The sequence below is a fragment of the Somniosus microcephalus genome, chromosome 11, assembly GCF_052327205.1.
Source record: "Somniosus microcephalus isolate GS21.2 chromosome 11, FLI_Smic_1.0, whole genome shotgun sequence".
Classification (NCBI taxonomy): domain Eukaryota; kingdom Metazoa; phylum Chordata; class Chondrichthyes; order Squaliformes; family Somniosidae; genus Somniosus; species Somniosus microcephalus.
In genome coordinates this window covers 217,011,218-217,023,632 of record NC_140997.1, presented here as the reverse complement: position 1 = coordinate 217,023,632, position 12,415 = coordinate 217,011,218, and positions in this window count along the sequence as shown.

Genomic DNA, 12,415 nt, shown 5'->3' with positions numbered 1-12,415 from the left:
TTGCATGCTCAAAGAGTCATGACTGCTATCGGGTACAGAACTGTATGACGCGCTGGCTGTGGTTGCAAACCAGCTGGACATTGAGGGAGTGGAATCTCTTATGATCGATAAAGATGCCAAGGAGCATGCAAGGCAATCTGGGTGCAGCCTATGACACCTTGTACCCTGGGGAAGCCCACCATGTGGATGCGGCCGAGTGCTCTCTTGACCTGCTTCGCTCTGTCCATAGGGAAGGAGATGTAGATGTTTCTCCTTGAGTAGAGAGCTTCGGTGACCTCACGGATGCAACTGTGGATTGCGAAGTGGGAGATATCGCTGACGTCACCTGTTGCAGCCTGAAAGAGCATGTGCCATAAAAGTTAAGGGCCACGGTGACCGACAGTCACAGGCAGTGCTGTCCATGCCCTAGTGCGAGGCTCAAGTTGTGGCTGCAGCAGATGACATAGCTCGGGAACAGCCTCCTTTATGAAGCGAAGGTGCCTCAGAAATTGCTCCTCGGTGAAGTTGAGGTCGGAGAAGATCTCCTTGAACATCTGCTGTGGATATGGCCTCCTGTGCAGTGCCCTTCTCCTCCAGCAAGTACTGCAGGAACCCTTTAAGTAGCACTGGTCGAGTTCAGCATGCGGCGAGTCAGACGCTGAGGCCTACCAAAACCGGAACCTAATTTAAATAACACATTCACTCTTAAATTCTTCTGGCATTGCTCCAGATGCCACCGCAGAAGCTCAATCCAACAGGGCGGGTTCCACACTTCCACCTGGAAATGGGCACTTCTTGCCCGTCATATTGGACTCTTAGGAGGTCATTTAATGCCCGTAAAACGGGCACTGCGCCATCAAATTTCTAGGCCATAATGTCTGTATTCATCTTCAACTCTCCCTTTGCCTCTACTTGTGCTGTCCATACACAGCTCCATCCCCACCTCAGAATGTTCTACCTCATCATTCACAATTCCCTGAATTGTAGCATGCATAACCACCCCTGCCTCTTCCGGACTTTGCTGCCCAAGCAAGGATCTGGTCTATGACCCTCCCTTTGTGTCAGTCCTGACGAAGGGTTTCGACCTGAAACGTTGGGCTGGATTTTCCTAAGTCCCTGGAGTCGGGTTGGAGGCGTGCGGGCGATAAAAATCGGAGATCCGGGGGTCCCGACCCCATCCCGCCTCCAACCCGCCTCCATGTCAATTTCATAGGAGTCCGGTTGCCGACAAGTGCTGGAACCCGACTCCCAGAGGCGGGAAGGGATTAAAGGCAATTAAACTGCCTGTTAACAGGTAGTTAACAGGTAGTTTTTTGCCTATTCGCGATTTTTATTGCTGGTTTGTGGGCTTCCCGACAGCTCCAAACCACGAAAAGTTTTCGAGGCGGGACGTGGGTCTGAGGTCTTGGGGGGGTCGAGATGCCCAGTGTTCAGGTGAGTGAGGGGTGCAGGAGTGCAAAGGTAAGTGTTTTGCAAGTATTTAAAGTGTTTAAATAAGTTTAACTTACTTTTACTTACCTTTACAGGAGTCCTGCATTCCGGTGTCGGGAGTCGGCTGCAAGAACCACAGAAGCTCCGATTTAAAAAAAAAAATCAGCTTCTTGGTTTCTGCAGCAAAATGATTTTAAAGTTATCCTGAGAAAGGACTGAGGCTGAATTAGCAGTTTTTCAGTGCTTGACAGCTTCAAACAGCTGCTAAACACTGATATTTCATCTGCCAAAAGCTTTTGACAGATGAAATGTCAATCTCTGACGTCACCTGTTGCCGGGTGGCCCTCAATTGGCCTGCTGAGCCCACAGGGCGGGCTCAACAAGGTCAATCAGAGGAATATCCAGTGGGTTGGCCACATCTCCATGGAGGCGGGACAACAAGCCCGAATGTGGGTTTCCCACCTCCAACCCGCCCCCGTAGCAAAATCCAGCCCGTTGACTCTATTTCTCTCTCCACGGATGTTGCCTGGTCATGCCGAGTTTTTCCAGCGTTTTCTGTTGTTATAACGAATTCTGAGTGTTCCCAGCTCTTTTTGCTGGGCCCAAAATGCCAGTTAGTGGAGCAGCAGAATCCAGGAGTCTTTAATAAAAATCAGAAAATGCTGGAAATACTCAGCAGGTCAGGCAGCACCTGTGGAGACCATGAGTCACGAGTCACCAGGCAGACCAGGAGTCCTTAATCTGAATTAGAGTTTAACCGTATTACTCCACATTTATTGCTCTGAATCAGCAAAGATTTATTCTGCTCTTGTCACCCAGACTCCTAACTTTGCATCCTTGATTATTTTTTTTAAAGTACATCAATAACTAAAAAGGTCAATAGCAAAATACTGCAGATGCTGGAAATCCGAAATAACAACAGAAAATGCTGGAAAAACTCAGCAGGCCATGTAACATCCGTGGAGAGAAATTAGAGTCAACGTTTCAGGTCGAAACCCTTTTAGTTAGAGGTCAGCTTTGTGGTAGCTGGAACACAAAATCAATAGATATTTTAAAACACATGCACAAATAGCAAGCATCTATCAAAAGATTAAAACAAATGTAAATTTTACCTGCCCATGCTTCATTGAATCATGTTAAATCCAAGCAACAAGTTAATAGATTGCTGCAAACTTACTTCAGACACACAGCAACTCCTCAGTAAGAGACCATCCATATTTCTCAGTTTTTATAACAGTACCTTGGAGCGAAAGGGTTACTATTTTTATGTACAACTTTTTTTAACAGATAGAATGATTACCACACTTGATCACTTGTTGCAAAACCCCTCTGGGAGGAAGGAAACAAAGGGAACATTCTTGGTGTTGTTACCAAAAGGATGGAAATTGGTGACGGCCCCTAAAAGGGGCCTCTGCCACATCCCGTCCGGCCTCAGGCTGCTGAGGTTGCCTAGAGACTGAAGCCTCCTATTTCTGCTTGATGGTTTATTCCCCCAACAACCGCTGTTGTGGCGTCTCGGTCTGGATAAATGATTTCCCTATCTCGAGGGAAAGACTTACACAAACAATCACACCAGGCCTGCGCCCAGGAGCACCAGCGTCAGACTCAAACAATGACCAAATTAATTACTGCGGGGGAGTGGGAAAACAATATTTAGCTGTCAATGTTGCTCCGATTACAATGAAGGGCATTCTGGCAATAAAGGTAACCAGAAGATGCAGTGCAGCTTTACCCCCACAGTTGCTGGGGAAGCTGACCAGATGAACAGCATCAGATTGAAATTGTTTAACCTAAAATCACACGATAAAGATGCTGAATGTGGCCGAAAGGTGCTCACAACTCCCTGCGTGGTGGGTTGCTAATCATAATCGTGCCTTGGAGGGAGAAGCACCTTCCTGCAGTAAAAGGGGGAAAAGGAGATGGATGTTTGCCTCTGCTTGACTCAAGATCATGTACAACACGAGCTCAGAGCATGTGGGGCCCTTCTGGCTATTTGATCTCGTCCTTTCTGAATTATCAACCCGACCATCTTCCCATTGCAGGTTCAAACTGTTTCCTAAATACATCAAGAGCCCTGGCCTCAAGAAAATGACACAATTTTGGACGAGACATCGCTTCAGACAACACAGGTGAGTTTGGGAATTCAACATATGGGAATGGTGATGGGGGGGGGGTGATAATTGTGTACAACTTTATGACAGATCAATATAATATTTAGTGATTCTACCAAGCCACCACAATATTGAATCCCTTACAATCACTTTGATGCTGAGATCATTTCCAGGAGCAATGATAAGCAACACGTCAAGGAGAGTTTAGTTTGTCAGAGTTCCTGGAACAACCAAAACCCCTTCTATTTTGCCCTACAATATTCACGATAAGGATAATTCCACAATCTCTTGTTCCCAGTGGAGCATGGAGCAGAGAACTACAATGGTGCAGCCTTATCTCTTACCCCCTGCTCCCTATGAGTGTATCTCCCACTTAGAAGTGAGGGTTCGAGGAACTACCTGCCAGTGAAGTGCGAGATTTTGAAATGTGTTTTGTTTTAAGGGGGAGCAGTTAATTTTTAATAAAAGCATTACCGATGATGTAATTCCATGATACTTTAGTTACAAACCTGGTAAAATCTAGGCATGAGAGAAAAGCTAATGCAAGAGGAGAGGTAAGAGAAATTGGCCTTCACATCAAGAAGCATTTGACTGACTATGGCACCCAGGAGCCCTAGCCAAACTGAAATCATTGAGGGTCAACAGGAAAACTCTTTAGTAGCTGAAATCATGACGGGCACAGGAAGATGGTCATGGTTGTTGGAGGTCAATCATCTCAGCCCCAGAACATCGCTACAGGAGTTCCTCATGGCAGCATCCTCGGCTCAACCATCTTCAGCTGCTTCATCAATGTCCTTTCCTCTTTCATAAGGTCAGGAGAAAGGCCCGTTTGCTGACAAAGCTAATATTCACCTGAATTCACAGCTCCTCCAATAATGAAGCAACACATACTAACCCACAGCAGGACCTGAACAACTTGGATGGCAAATGGCAGGTAACATCTGTGCCACATATGTGCCAGGCAATGGCCATCTGCAGAAAGAAAAGGCCCAATTACCTGACCTTCAACAGCTCCATCATTGCCAAATCCCCCACTATCAACATCCTGACCGGAAGCTTAACTGGATCAGCCATATGAACATCATTGGTTGTAAGAACAAAGCAGCAGCTGATTACTCTATGACGAGTGGCTCACCTCCTGATCCCTCAATGCCTCTCCACCATCTGGAAGTCAGAAGCGTGATGAAATATTCAACACTTGCCTGGATGGGTGCAGCTGTAACAATACTCAAGAAGCTTAGCACCATTCAGAATAAAGTGGGATGTTTGATTGATACCCCTGAACTCAATATCCACCCATCCAGCACCAACACATTCTGGCTGCAGTATGTACCATCTGCAGGATGTACTGCGGTAACTTGCCAATCTTACTTTGATAGCACTTCCCAGCCCCATGAGCTCTACCACTGAGAAGAACAAGAACAGCAATGTCGTGCACACACCATCACTTCCACGATCTGCTCCAAGTCACGTACTGTCCTGACTTAGACATATATCACTGTGCACCGTTGCTGGGTCAAAATCCTAAAATTTCCAATCCAACACCCTCTTGGGCGGGCCATCACCACAAGGACTGCAGTGGTTCATGGAGAAGGTCCACCACCATCTTCTTATGGTAACTAGGGATGGTGAATGACTGCAGCCTTGCCAGTATCATCTGCATCCCAAGAACAAAGATTTGTTTTAATCCTTTCGGATGAGGTGTTAAACCAAGGCTCCGTCTGCCTATTCAGGTGTATGTAAAAGATTCCATGGCACTATTTAAAGAGCAGTGAGTTCTCCTGGTGTCCTCCCACCACCAACACCATTCTGACCATCCATCTCATTTATTGTTTGTGGGACCTTGCTGTGATCAAATTGGCTGCTGCGTTTGTCTACACAGGCTGCACTTTAAAACTAATGCACTGGCTGTGAAACACATTGGGATGTCCTAAGGAGCTACATATTTTTGTTGTTGTTGCTTAAAGCTTCTTTAGAAGATGCTGTGCCTGCTGCGAATGATCCTTTTAGCTCCATTTCTCTGGCCTCACTTTGTGCCTGTAAATCATATCTGTAATGGACCATTCAATGCAAGCCTACAAAAGAAAAAGCAGCTGCAACATGTGCATTCAGTGCTCCGAGAAACTGGCTGAGTGAGGCAACAGAAGGCATTCATTGAGCCCTTGGTTAATGTACAATACGGTTAGGATTATATTAGTTGTCATCATTGTGAATAGCAGGTGTATGCGGTTGAAATGATTCCCACCAGGTATCAACAGGCTTTATGCTATTTATGCATGACTTCGTCACTACAGTGGTGAAGAATCACCTTAGTGTTAGCCACGGCTCACTGGTAGCATTCTCGCCTCGGAGTCAGAAGGTCATGGGTTCCCGCTCCAGAGACTTGTACACTAAAATCAAGGCCAACTCTCCAGTGCAGTACTGAAGGAGTACTAAAGGAGTGCTGCCATGTCAGAGGTGCCATCTTTCAGATGAGACATTAAACCGAGGCCCTGTCTGCCCTCTCAGGTAGACATAAAAGATCCCATGGCATTATTTGAAGAAGAGCAGGGAAGATCTCCCCGGTGTCTTGGCCAATATTAATCCCTCAACCAACATCACAAACACATGTTATCTGGTCATTTATCACTTTGATGTTTGTGCAATCTTGCTGTGCGCAAATAGGCTGCCACGTTTCCTAAATTACAACGCTTCAAAAGTATTTCATTGGCTGTAAAGCACTTTGGGACATCCTGAGGTTGTGAAAGGCGCTATATAAATGCAAGTTATTTTCTTTCTTTCTTTAATAGTCCTCGCTCTTCCCTCATATTGAATCCACACCCATTAGTTAAAGAGTGGACAAGGCATGGAAAAGTACAGCTGAGCATAACACAAATTGCAGATGTGCCATACATGTGTATTCCCTGCTCATTAAAAGAAAAACCTAATTTGCCCGTGACTTTCTAAACCTGCTAAAAACCTCTCTCTTTGATTGTGCTTCTGCCTCCCTCCCCTTTGCCTTCCTGCTTGGTGTCTGCTTTTTTGTCTGTTGAACTCTAAAGCCATCTGAGGTGTCCCTTTATCAAACTCAACCTCCTTAAAATGTAATGTTTCGAATCGCAGTTTCAGTCAGGTGTTGAACGGGATTCCCCTCCTTTTGAGGTATATTTTCCAAAGAGGAACTCAAATGTATTCGTAAAACAAATCAACTACCTCCGAAAAATTACACAATTCATTATTTTTTTCAAAAAATCAATACTCTATTGTCACCAAAAATGGAACACAGTTCTCTCAATTTTTGTCATGAGGTACACGCACTCATTTTGGGTGAAAAGGTTGACCTATTTTGATAAGTATCAACCTAAAAAATAATTAGATAAAATTGGTAAATATGATTAAATGGCTTTGTGTTCTGTGTTGATCGTTCTGCTCATAATACACAAAAAAATTGTACAAAGGCTCAAGAGGAAAGTTAAAGTAAATTAAGACAAGAGACCTCAAAATTGCTGAATGCATCTTCATTCCGGCAACTTTAAGTCCTATTTCCCCAAAACACATGGCACCGTGAAAGTGACATTAACAACACAACAGATTTTTGAACTTTTGAACATTCTAGTTTGTGTGTTACTCATTGTACAGTATCTCCATGACCCGGATTTTGCGGTGGGTAATGATGGTGAATTGTCAGCATTCGTCGTCATTACCCCTCTGAAACTGACCGTAATTTCAGGATTCAGCGCATACGCATCTAAACGCGAAAATCCTGAAGTTGTGGTCAGTCATTCACTGTTCTGACATAGGCTGGGCTGTGGACCCGCCCACCCCAATATTCGCCAATCCGCGAAATCAGTGGAACTAACGAAAACTTGAGCTTTTCTGTGCTAATATCGCTGTTAAATATCCCATTAAATGTTATGGCTTGTTGGAATAGGTGTAACTGGGGTTTTAACAACATATTGACTGCTAAACAAATGTTCTGGCCCTGAAAAATTATTTTTTTAATTTGTGGAGTGTCAAATTTCTCCATTATGATAAAAATTACCATTTTTTTTTTTAAACTTAAATTTTTTTAAAGCTTTTTCATGATATTTCAGCTTCTACCTTATCCCTATGTGAAAGTCCCAATCCCACCCGGAGGCGCTAATGATGGGAATTTCACCCCGCTAGTTCCTTATTGAGTGCTCTGCACAACTCCTCACTATCAGCCTCCACCCCTCTCTCTGGTAATACAGGAGTAATTCAAATCCATTCAGATGCTAAACAGTCCATTACAACCTATCAAAGTGGCAGACTATAAACCAGCCTGATATCTGCTAGTAGACAAAGGCAACACGGTATTGTAATGAGAACTAGGGTTTGCTTTCTGCATCCATTTCATTTATAATTAATTGTGCAGCTAATCTAGGAAGTTCTGGCAATATTTACCAATTTGATTGAAAGAAGAACATTTAGTAGAGATAGCAAGAAGTAACAGCAGATCATTGAGTGGTCTATGTGACATTCTCAAGATCATCTGTGTTGCACACAAAGCCCAGCAATGCACATGCACAGTCAGAAATTTTATGTTTGCGACATGCTAAAGTAATGTTTATGATATTCTAACACTCCATCATCCTCTTTAATAATGAGGTATAAAGGCACTCTCAGTTATAGATACAGCAACACAGACAGGCAGTCCAAGTGAGCAAGGTATTACAGCAGCAGGTATGTAGGCCTATACATGCAATTTAGATAGGCGAGAGGTAACTACTATCATCAGTCCCAGGTGCGCATAGTGATATAGACAGTCTATATAAACAAGGTGCAGGCTTACCAATTGTTGCAGTCTCAAGAAAGCTGTACAGACAGATTCCAGACTGGGGAAGGTGGGTCAATGCTCTCCCACTACCAGGCGGCTTTGCGCAGCACAATCAGTTCTTGGTCAACCTAACCTCCCCTCAAAAGGGAAAATCTTTAAACTGCAATTAGCTGATTAGTGTTGACTCTCTTTCCTTCCTCCTACAACACTCCCCAAGAGAATATCTGAGGATAATTGTCTGGCAACACCGGTTCCAGGCAGGTCTCCGACTCTTGACTGAATGCTCCAGTGCAGTCATTAACAGAAATGTTGTCAATTTACAAGCTTTAAATATGCCATTTGTTCCACTGTACAACACCATGGCCGCAATTTCCCCTACCTCGGTGGGTCCGGTGCGGCTAGGGTGCGACCCCGCTGTTGGCTCCAGCCCGCTCTGTGAAATGATTTTCCCCTGATTGGGCTTGTTAAGCCCGCCCAGCGCGTTTCCCGGCCAATTGAAAGAAGCGGGTCTGATGACGTCACTTGATGACGTGTCATCAGCCGGTTTCCTTAAAGGGACCATGCGCAAATTGATTTTGACATTTGTGCTGTCAGTGTTCTGCAGCATTGAGGTGTTGCAAACACTGACAAGCACTGCACTGGTGCATGGCTGCATCCAGGCTCTCTATGACTCCCTCCATATGCTTATGGAGGGAGCCACAGCACACAGGGAGGTTCTCTTCCCTTCCAATGGGCAGAAGTCACTTCCCCAGGAGAACAACGGAGCCTGGTTACACATTGAACAGGAGGACATAAGCAGGGATCTTGTTAGGAGGACCAGGCTGCAGTGGCACAAACCTTTCAATGCCCCCAACCCACCTCCATGCCAGTTTCACAGGAAGCGGGTACACACCCCGCACTGGGATCCGCCTCCCCGAGGCTGGAAGGGGATTCGTGCCAATTAACTGCCCGTTAACAAGTAGTTAACAGGCAGTTTTTAGCCTAATCCCTGTTTTCATTGTTGAAATGTGGGATTCCCGACGGCCCCAAACCACGGCAAGTTAGCGAGGCGGGCCGCCGGGCTGAAGGGCTTGAAGGGGTCGAGATGTCCGGTGTTCAGGTGAGTGATGGCTGCATGAGTGCAGAGGTAAGTGTGTTTGGTCTGTGTAAAGTGTTCAAAGAAGTCCTACTAACCTTTACTTACCTTTACAGCCTTCCTTCCTTCAGGTCTCGGGAGTCCCTCATCTCACCAGCACAGAAAGCAGAATGGCCGCCAGCTGTCAAAATCTGCAGCCTCTGCTTTCTGTTCCGGGGAGATCTCTAAATCATCCTGAGAGGAAAGAATTAATCTGGAGTACAGATTGTCAGTGTTTGACAGCTTCAAATAGCTGTGAAATGCTGATATTTCATCTGTCAAAAGGTCTTGACAGATGAAATTTCAATCTGTGACGTCACCTGTTGCTGGGTGGCCCTTAATTGGCCTGCTGAGCCCGCTGGGTGGGCTCAACAAGGTCAATCAAGTCTAAATCGTGTGGGTTGGCTAGAACTCGATGGAGGCGGGACTACAACCCCAAAATTTGTAGTCCCGCCTCCTACCCGATTCCTCAATGAAAATCCAGCCCATTGTGTCTTAAATAATAAAAAGCCTTTTGATGTAACAAAAGAGTCTCACACATCAAGGAACTTTAAAGTAAGCTTTAAGCAACTTATAATTAAACTATATACAAGAGCGGTCTTCACCATGCCTCTAGGTGAAGCCCTTTTATCATACTGAGCAGTTCAGTATTTATACTAGTCCAAACACAGGAAATGACGTATGCACAGGAAGTGATGTATGCACAGAGTTCACAGTTCACAGGAAGTGATGTGCACATAACTTCCCGGAAGTTATTATTATTATCACATTCTTCCCTCCTGCGAGATTAGAAGGCTGTGGTCTTCCTTTTATTCCGCAGCCGCCGAACGAGGAAGAGTCGCACCCGTTTGGGTTCCCGTCGTAGAGGGTCGCTGGTCCGCTTACATGCTGTTGGCCATTGGTCAGAGTCTGTGTGGCCTGGATTACCCTGTGAAGGGTCGGGGAGATCATGGCTTCGTGTACGAGTCCCAATAGGCGCAGAGTCGGTCTGTCTCTGTTCAGAGGGAGGTGCAGAGCTGGTCTGTGGCGGATCAGTACTTTGGTGCGCGGTACTGGGAGGGTCGCAACTTTGAGTACGGGGTTCTACCGGCACCAAGCTAGTTGGTGTCAGATCAGGATCCTGGAGAGGGGTACCCGGTAGGTTCCAAGAGGCTCCTGGTAAAATACCATCACTCGATGTCCCACTAGGTCCTGGTGGGCAGGGAGCCAGATCCCGTAATGATACGGTAGATTCTCGGCCGTCGGGATATCGTATGTATGCATAGGTGGGGTTGGCATCGGTTAGTTCGACCTCGTCTACGAGAGGGTCATTTTTAGACGTCCGAACGTATCTTCGGAGTAGTACAGGTCCAGGAGTAGTTAGCCATGACAGGAGGGATGTCCCATAAGATGAGCGACGCTGGAATCCAAAGAACCGCTCATGAGGTGTAGTATTTGTGGCTGTAGAAAGAAGGGACCATATAGAGTGCAATGCATCTGGAAGCACTGTTTCCCATTGCTGGTTTGGTAGGCCCCGAGATCTTAAAGCAAGATGTACGGAATTCCAGATGATACCGTTATACCTCTCTACCTGCCCATTTCCGATGGGATGATATGGCGTCGTTTTGCTTGTAGCAATTCCCCGTTCTGAGAGGTAGTCCTTGAGTTCCCTTGACATAAAGGATGGACCCCGATCCGAGTGAATGTAAGCCGCCATGCCACAGAGAGAAAATACCTGCTCAAGGCAGCAGATTACTGTGGACGCCAGCATATTGGAGCAGGGGAAGGCAAACGGAAAACGTGAATATTCATCAATCATGGTGAGCAAATATGTGTTCCGAGTTGAAGAGGGTACTGGGCCCTTAAAATCGATGCTAAGTCGTTGCATCGGTTGGGTTGCGTGTATGAGCATACCATCTGAGGGGCGGAAGAACTGAGGTTTTAATTCTGCACAAAGCCGGCTTTCTGAGCACATTTTCTTTACATCTCCAGTAGAAAAAGGGAGATTCCGTGATCGTACGAAATGTAGCATGCGCGTAACGCCAGGATGACACAATCCATTATGGACATCTATGAGAGTAGAGGGTGACATAGTGGAGCAGAATGCTCGTGTGAGGGTATCCGGGGCCACATTCTCCTTGCCAGGTCGATAGTGAATGGTGTAACCAAAAGAGGCCAGTTCCATCCTCCAAAGCTGTATTTTATTATTCTTAATTTTGGTTCGTTTTCGATTATCGAGCATGAAGGCGACTGATCGCTGGTCCGTGATTAATGTAAAGTGCTGGCGAGCTAGGAAATGGTTCCACTTCCGTACCGCCTCTATGATGGCTGTGGCTTCCTTCTCAACCGGAGGATAATGTAGCTCGGCACCTTGTAAGGTCCTGGACATAAATGTTACAGGACGACCTTCCTGATTTAGAGTAGCCGAGATCGCCACCTCCGAGGCATCACATTCGACTATGAAAGGGAGATTCTCATTGATGGAGTGAAGAGCCGCTTTCTCCAACTGTTTTTTGAGAAGGTTAAAGGCTGCAACAGCCGCTGTTTCCAATGGAAATGATCGAGCATGCAGCAAGGGTTGGATTTTGTCTGAAAAATGAGGAATCCATTTAGCGTAGTATACAAACAGACTGAGAGCCCGATGTAAAGAAGCCGGATTCTTAGGTGATGGGAACTCTTGGAGCGGGCGAAGTCTTTCTGGGTCTGGCTTAATGATACCATTGCCTACGCAGTAGCCAAGGATGTTGATGGTCGGTTGCGACTCAACAGATTTAGATTCATTCAAAGTTAAGTTACGGTGATGGAGGGCATCCCGAAATTTTTGGAGGTTGGTGTCATGTTCCTGTTGATCGTGACCTGCAATAGTAATGTTATCAAGATAGGGAAAAGTGTCCCTTAAGTTTTCCTGCTTAACCAGGCCATCCATGGCCCGTTGGAAGACAGCCACTCCATTAGTAACCCTGAATGGGAGGCGACGAAATTGGTACAGCCGTCCATTAGCCTCAAAGGCCGTGTACTGCTTAT